Here is an 8,760-nt window from a genome sequence, read left to right as displayed (position 1 = left end):
CATCATGTTGGAATAAATCAGACTATTATATTTAATCAGATAGAAGAGTTCCACCTTGATTGATGTGAAATGCTTAATCTTCAACACCTTAGTGACAAGCAGGGTGGGGTGCACCTACCAAGTACTGTACTATCACCCTCAGAAAACAGATTAATGAGAGCTTAATTAGGAGGTAATTGCCCAGTTACTTGCAGATGGAGGCAGTTTTTCCCAACTGTAATTTTGGTTGTTGATGTTTTCTTCTTAGGGGCCTATGGGTTCCCAGCCCTGGTTTCTCCATCTTTCCCAGAGGGCAGAGCAGCCATGCCAAGGAACCAGCGGGGCCCAGCTCTGCATACCCTTCCTTTGGTTTCTGTGCCAGACCATACGGGAAACATGGGTTGGTTATAACTAGATTACGGCAACGAGGACCTGGTCCATCCAGTTTCCTAAGTCTCCAGCATCTCCTCCAGGGGAAAGGAGGAACTGACCCTCTGGTGGATGGGGTAACTTTTTTCTCCACCTGAGGAGCAACCAGGCTCACGGAGCCCACACAGTCCTGTCCTATTTTTAGCCGCCAGGCACTCCCGTCAAAACCTCAAATCCTTCATAAGTGGTACTTTGTGGAGGTCACTCGGGCCCGTCTTCTTTCTCACTCTCCTGCTACAGAGCTGCCTTCTTTTCAGTCAGAGGATTTCCAGGGTCTCTTTCAATCCTGAAAATCTTGGCTTTTACCACCTTAAGGAACCCTGACTGGATCTTTCAACTAGAACAAGCTCTTTCCTCTTCACTTCCACCCTTGTCTAGGGCGAAAAGCCTGGCTTCATAACCCCTGATTCTCTGATCCCAATACCCTTATCCCGGACCTGTGGTTGTCCTTGTCCTGCTGGGAAGATTATGGGGATAACCTTGTGCCTGGAGCAGTCCTAAGTGCTCCATAAGCATTCTCGTTCCATCCTCCCAGCAATCCTTTGAGGCAGGTAATGTTCTTTCCCATTTTACAGATGAGAACTTTGAGGCTCAGAGAGGTCAAGCCACATGTCCCGGGTCATGTGGCCCTTAATGGCAGACCTGGGACATGTACCCAGGCCCCCTCCGCAGCCTAAACTTATGCTCTTAACCACTCTTATCCTGCTACCGAAATACCCGACCAGAGCTCCCAAAGAGCCGCTAGACCTGAGCAGAGGAGGTAGGAACAACTTAAGCAAATTAAACCCAAGATAAGAACCACCACCACCCTGTTCTGCCCAATCAAGCCAGTGTGAACTGCCTTACAATTCACCAGAGAGCCTTCTAGGCTCACGGGTGAGTGACAGACTTGTTCCAGGGGCTGATAAATTGAGTGATGGGAAGAAAAATAAGAATGTGTTCAGGGTTATAAAGCTGATGAGAGGGGGGGAAAAGGCAAGTCTCTAAATACTTGCGACATCTCAAGCGAGACGGCGGTGAAAGGTGAGGCGAGGCCTTTGCCCCACAACCAGGCTTCAGCCCTAATCATGGCTCTGCTGCGCGTTCTGAGGGATGGTCCTGCTGCTGGAACTCGGAGAACATCCTGTCCTGCCTGCCCCTGGAAGAGACAGAGGGAGCGAAGCCGAGGTTTACCAAGTGCTGCTGAAGAGAATGGGAGTTAGAGACCCCTCTGGAATTGTTTCCAGAACACTCCTCAGCCCCAGCTGGCCTGCATGCCACCCGTCCTCGCAGTAAATCTCCCTGTTCCTATGACAATGCTCTCCCTCTCCCTCCCTCTCCAGCTCACCTGCACCCCTATGGCCCCGTAGAAAGGCACCTTCTCCAGCATCCAGACCATGGTAAAGGGCTTTGCAGTCCCTCTGGAAGCCTGGTGGTTAAAAGCACAGACTTGGAGTCAACAGAGCTGAATGCCAGCTCTGTTTCTTAGGCAAGCTACTTAACCTCTCTGTGCCTTCATTTCCTCATCTGAAAATGGAGTGTCTAGTAGTACCTATCTCATAGGGTGTTATTCAGGAATTAGTGAGAAAATATTTGTAAGGCACTTAGCACAGTTCTCAGTCCACAGAAGGAGGTGACCAATAATGTTGTTTTTATTTCTGCTTCTAGGTGTTAGGTTCTCAAGCCCCACCTCAATATCCTAGTTTCCCTAATGTCATATCACGTCAAAGAATCTTGTAACAGGAAGAGACCCTAGAAGTCACCTAATAAGAGAATTTTTTCCTCTATGTAATTCTCACACATGTATATCTCTAAGAATGAGATTATACTGTCTCTAAGAATGAGATTATATCAGTAATGTACTTAGCACATGCCTGGGATATAGTAAATGCTTGGTAAATGTCAGGGTTTGTGGTGGTTAATTTTGTGTGTCAACTTGACTGGGCTAAGAGATGCCCAGATAGGTGGCAAAACATTATTTCTGGGTGTGTATGTGAGGATGTTTCCAGAAGAGATTAGCATTTGAATGGCAGACTGAGTAAAGTGGACTGCCCTCTCCAGTGTGGGTGGGCATCATTCAATCCATTGAGGGCCTGCATAGAATAAAAAGGTGGAGGAAGGTTGAATTTGCTCTCTGCCTGACTGTGAGCCAGGACATTGATCTCCTCCTGCCCTCAGCATTCCTGGTTCTCAGGCCTTCACACCCGGACTGGAATCTACGTTGGCTCTCTGGCTCTCGGGCCTTCAAACTATATCACTGACTTTCTTGGGTCTCCACCTTGCAGATAGCAGATCATGGGACTTCTCAGCCTCCATAATCAAATGAGCCAATTCCTTATGACAAATCTCTTCATATATATGTATATTTACATATTTATATTAACATATTTATGTATTTTATATTAATTATATTTATATGCTTATATTAAATAAATAAATAAATATATTTATTATATTTATATATGGAGAGAGAGAGAGAACCCTGACTAGTACAAATTTTCTTGCTGTTGTTTGGGTAGGTATTTACCGAGTGTTTATTCATCCATCTATCCGTCCATCCAATCGTCACTCATTGAGTGTCCTGGTTGCTGGGAGACGTACTCTTAGTATAAGACATGGCATTGCCCCAGGAGGCAAGTGCCTAAGCAAATGAAAAAGAGAAGAGCCAGAAAACAATGAGAGAACAGATGAGGGCCTAACTGTGCGGTATTTTCTGTGCTGTCCAATGTGATTAGCACACCTGGAGGGAGGAAAGTGATTCCCTTTTTATGAATGACTCAGAATACACATTATTCAAATAGTGTCAGCTTTCAAAGAATCAGGGTATGTGCTTATGTCAAAGATCTTCTCATCACTCAAAAAGCCTTTAAATTATATGTTGACTTCAATATTGGCAAATCCTGGTCTTTAAAGGTTGGGGTAGGATGTTTGGGAAATAGCCAAATGTAATTTGGACCCATTGTCTGGTGGAAAATGTAATTTCCAGCTGCATTAAAATGGATGCAGAATGAGCAGTGGAGTGAGGACACTAGTTTCTCCTACGTGTCTCCTGAGCCAGCTCTGAAGGCGTTTCCACAGAGGAGCGGATTCAGACCTGTGCCTTTCCGTGCCACATGCCCACCCACCAGGTCTGCACTCCTCCCCAGGGTTTCAGAGATGTCTGAGGCACAGAATCACTTCCCTTCTCCACTACACCAGTGACCTAGGAAGCTTCCCTGGAAGGTCTCAGCCATCAAGCAAGGATCTCCATTCTCACCTCTTCTCCATTCTCCTCCTCTGCTCCTCTGCCTCCTCCATCCTCACTCCCTGATGTGAAAGAGTCCTCTGGTGAGAGACCAGACAGCTTTCCTGGAGGATGTAACCCACTCACCCTGGACACTTACATGGATACAGACTGGACTCCTGTTGCTCTCACACTTGTTTCCCCAAGTTTCTTTCTTTTTTTTTTTTGTTAAAGATTGGCACCTGAGCTAACATCTGTTGCCAGTCTTCTTTTCCCCAAAGCCCCCCAGTACAAGGTTGTATATTCTAGTTGTGAGTGCCTCTGGTTGTGCTATGTGGGACGCCACCTCAGCGTGGCCTGATGAGCGGTGCCATGTCTGCACCCAGGATCCGAACCTGTAAAACCCTGGTTGCCGAATCAGAGCGTCAGAACTTAACCACTCGGCCACGGGGCTGGCCCCTCCACAAGTTTCTAATCCACAAACATTCACTGAGGATCTGATATGTGCCAGGCATTATGCTGGCTCCTGTCAGGGACACAAAAGCATCAGACCCCATCTCTGACCTTAACCAGGTGGAAGAAGGTGACAAACTCTAAACACGTAACAACAAAATCTTTAAAGACCCATTCTAGACAGTGAAAGCAGACATCGCTATAAGATAGTTCACAATTCTGTGGTAATTATAATTGGTACTAGCAGCCAGAGGATAGAGGCTGGATGCTCAGAGACGGCTTCTTGGAGCAGGTGGATTCTAACACGGCCTTGAGAGGTAGGGAGGATTTGGGGGAGCTGAAGGGGAGAGGAAATGTCAAGAGCAGAAGACGGTGCTGGGAAGGCAAAGCTACATCATGACTGGTCTGTGTGTGACCACCTCTGGATCATTTGTTATTTCAGTCCGGTCATTCCATGCAGGTATCTTGGCAAGGACCTGAAGTTGGTCTTCAAGCAGAGTCTTCTTCCTCCCAACTATTCAGACCTAATGACTCTGTAGTAGTTAGGATTCTTTGGTTGCAAGTGACAAAGACTGAATACAAACTAAAGCAGAAAAGGCTTTAATTGTCTCATAACTGGAAGGTCTGGGTCTGGAGGTCCATTAGCTTTCACAGTACTAAGGCATAGCAGCCTCTAATAAGACTGCAGGGCTCTGTTCTCTCTCCTTTTCCTGCTTCACTGAGATCCACATTACCTCCCTGCTCTCCTTGTGAGGCAAGGAAGCCAGCAGCTGACAACCCTAGATTTGTGTTCTCTGAGCTTACCAACCCCAGTGGAAAGAGAGGACGTTTCCCTCCCAGCTCTCTTCTTGGCCCCTTGTCGGGATCCCTGACAAAGTAGGTTTCTCTGATGCAGCCCCAAAGTTGGCTGTCGTGTGGGGAATACCTGGTGCTGTGCGGTGGACCCAAAAGACTAAAAGGGCAGCCTTGGACTGATCTAGGGAAGAAGGCAAGGCTGTGCTTCATTATTCTGGAAAACTTCATCCCGTATTACAGACTTCCCAGATAAATACATGTCCCCACCTCCTCCCAGCCCTAATGGCCAGACTCTTTTCACAGGGCAATAAATGTTTAATTGCTGAGAGAGCTTGCATAAGGACAACAGCTATCTAACACAGGACACTAAAGCAGGGTTAGCAAGTAGATAAACACCCAAGGAGATGTGGCGTTTTAGGAAAGGGACCTAGACCAGAAGACTGGGTTAGGCCAGTGTATCCTCACACCCTGGAAAATTCATGAAATAGATTTGCTAGTGAACAGAACAGAATTCCTGTTGCAGGCCAGAACCCACTTAAGTGGCAGCTTCAGAGCTATAGGTGTCGCCGTCAGGAAGAGCAAGATTTCAGAGCCTGAGGCTGCCCTGGACTCAGTATTGATGAGGACTGAAGGCCTTTTGGCCCTGCTTGAATTCTCAATAGGCAGCACATTCTGGGGGCCCCCGCCTAAAGGAGCAGCAACTTCCAATCACTCCAGATCGGAAGCATAGAGGAGAAAAGAGAGGAGGCTCAGAGCAGTGCTGTCCCACAGACCTTCCTGTGATGATGAAAGTGTTTGGTATCTGCAATGTCCCTTACGATAGCCAATGCACATGTGGCTATCGAGCACTTGCAATGTGGCCAGTGCAACTGACGAACTGAATTTTTAATTCTACCTAATAGAAATTTCAATAGCCACATGTGGTTAGTGGCTATGTATTAGACACTAAGCCTTAGAGGACATCCTTCCTCTACCCACCTGCAAGGCTTGGAAGGGAAAAGGCAGGATAAATTGGAACGGAACTTCCCAATCAACCATCTACGTCAGAAAAGGCAGATGGTGTAGAATGGGAAATGGGGAAGACCCTGGTGTCAACCTCCTTCCCAGATACCGACATCAGCTGCCTGAACTCTGGCAACTGTCACCTAGCCTCTCTCTCTGAGAGCCACCACCTCTGAAAAAGACCTCACAAAAGGTCATCTGAGGCTACCAGGTGGCCCCAAAGCCACAGTCCAGTGAGGAAGGAAATAACTTCATGCCTCCCGATAGCCCCATAGGGAACACCCTCCCCTGCCCCCCATGGTTTTGGAGACCCCACATCCCACACTCTTCTCCCACTGTGGAAAGTATCTCACGCTGTGCCTGAGGACCCAGCTCACACATCTGTTAATGGCCAGGTCTCTGCGGGATTTCAGTTCCACATGTGTTGACTGAGTGCCTCCCAGATCATCAGAGGAAAAGCTGAACTTAAATAATTTCCTGTCCAAGAACAATCTGTCACCTAACACAATGGGAAACCATCCAAGCTAGCCCGTAGGAGTCACACGGCTCCACCCACAGCCTCCAGCCTAGAAAGAGATCTGCTGTATCAGGACAGACAGGGACTAGGTGAACAGGTCCTGATAACCCAGGAGAGACCTAAACCAGCCCTGCAAATTAACACCGAGGCACAGGCCCAAGCCTAAAGGAAAAAAGCGAGCTTGTGAGAAAATAAGATAGTCAAATGCCTTTGCACTCAGATCACAGCTGTTCCCTGGCACCAGATGCCAGACCAGGGGCACTGGGTAGATATGGGCAGAGCTAGGAGAACACTGACAGTGGGAAATACGGTGGAGGAAGACGGATGGCAAAGAGGACCATGTGCCGGGCTGATGCCAACTTGGCTTCTTTCAGTGCACCTTCCATACTATTCCACGACTCCGTACCATGCTTCCTCCAGCTTCCAGACCATCCCAAGAGGTTGGGCCTTGACAAACTCTCCAGCTGTCAGGAGATTGAAGGGAGGAGCCCAAGAGGTCATGCCTTGGGCTTGCTCTGGTCCAGAAGGGACTTAAGTTCTGGGCCTTCTCTGACCATAGTTTCTGCATCTATTTGGGGTCTCCTTTTTTAAAAACAAATTAAGCTTGCACACCCGTATTCACTACAGCATTATTTGCAGTAGTCAAGAGGTAGAAGCGACTCAAGTGTCTATCCACAGATGAATGGGTAAAGAAAATGTGACATAGATATACAGTGGAATATTATTCAGCCTTAAAAAGGAAGGAAATCTTGTCACATACTACAACGTGGATGAAACTTGAGGATATTGTGCTAAGTGAAATAAGCCAAATATTATATGATTCCACTTCTATGAGGTATCTAAAGCAGTCAAATTTACAGAAACGGAAAGTAGAATAGTGGTTGCCAGGGGCTGGGGGAGGGGAAAATGGGAAGTTGTTCAATAATCACAGACTTTCAGTTTCACAAGATGAAAATTTGTAGAGATCTGTTGCACAACACTGTGAATGCAGTCAACCTTACTGAACTGGAAACTGAAAAATGGTTAGGATGGTAAATTTTGTCATATGTTTTTACCACAATTTAAAAATTTTTAATACATAAATTAAGCTTTTCATGTCTCCTTTTATCATATATTATCACTATCCTATATGCCCATTATGGAGAATGTGGAAAACCGAGAAAGAATTTCTTGTAAGTTTTGTGAAAATATAACCTGTCCATAATTTCAATGTGATACAACAGGGATTACAGAGAAAAGCAACAGTGCCCTGCCTGACTCTGGTCCTCCTTTCCAGAGAACCAGCTCTACCCCTTTCTGCTTTTAGATGGTCATCACTGCAACACTAAGTAATTCACTGCTACGTGTTTATTTACCAACTTCGGACATCTCTGACTCCTTCCTAAGAAACAAGAGGATTCAGCTCGCTAACCCAAGCCCCTACTGCCTCCCCAATCCTCTCATTTTTAGTCATTACACTTTTCAGTTATTCTATTGGTTATCTTTGTCACTTTAAACAATGTCCTTAAAACTTGCTTGATCTGGTTAGAACCATTTTCAATAGCCTCCTTCCCCAGGAAAGTGAGTTAATTAGGACCCTTACCTGTCTTTCCACCGAAATGTCCCCTTCTACCTCCAACTTCTGTCAGTTTTACTTCTCCATTTATGTCATTCTGGTGGATAACATTTAATTTAATCTCTCCCTTTCACAATAGATTGATTCTAGAAGTTGAAAACCAACCCACCATGCTTACATAATGTGACTTTGTGGGTGTGGTTCCCTCAGTGTGGCAACACTGCATTTCCTGCTCCGTGGTGCTTCATGATCACAACAGAGATGCCCTTTCAGAAGGTGTGTTTGGTGAATATGAGGGGCTTTCATGTTTAAGAAAACATTTCATTTCTACAGATTCCTCACAGTTAAAACAACAATAAAATCAGGGCAGAGATTATGGAGAACATCATCCTAACTGAGGTAAACTGTTGTCAATACGAGAAGATGCCCTATGATCCTCCCAAATAAAATCTTCCCACCAGCAGGCCTGGTTGGCCTCTATAATTAGCAATTCACTCCTTTGCATTGAGCAAAGCCCTCAATGTGGTATCATCTAACATGCAAATAGTCCTGGGAGGGCCACCACATTAAGTGGCTGACACCTAGGAGGAACCCAGTTTTATCAGATCACTGGTTTCCTGTGTGTCAGGACGGGTGAGCCGGCTTTGGCCCTGATAAGCAGAGGCCCCAAGCAGCCACAGAGCCCTGGCCAGCCCTCCTGGGAAGGGGAGGGGGTGACAGCCAAGGTTTCTTCACTTTCTAGCTCCCACTCTCACCAGTGACCAAAGCCGTTCTCCAAGGCCAGTGAGGCTGCTCCTGGGCAGCATTGGAGAGGCCTGAGGTGTCATG

General features: G+C 46.5%; 1 long non-coding RNA gene across 1 annotated transcript; it reads right to left on the bottom strand.

Moving 5' to 3' along the window:
• Positions 1-227: 227 nt before the first annotated feature.
• On the bottom strand, positions 228-8,024 carry LOC124230999 (uncharacterized). Its single transcript, XR_006886341.1, has 3 exons — positions 7,960-8,024; positions 1,736-1,816; positions 228-1,546 (listed from the first exon to the last, which is right to left on the bottom strand). It is a non-coding gene; the product is annotated as an uncharacterized LOC124230999 (long non-coding RNA).
• Between the last annotated feature and the right edge of the window lie 736 nt (positions 8,025-8,760).

The sequence above is a fragment of the Equus quagga genome, chromosome 20 (genome assembly GCF_021613505.1).
Source record: "Equus quagga isolate Etosha38 chromosome 20, UCLA_HA_Equagga_1.0, whole genome shotgun sequence".
NCBI lineage: Eukaryota > Metazoa > Chordata > Mammalia > Perissodactyla > Equidae > Equus > Equus quagga.
Note: the sequence above shows the minus strand (reverse complement) of the source record. Positions and strands in the feature narration are given on the sequence as shown.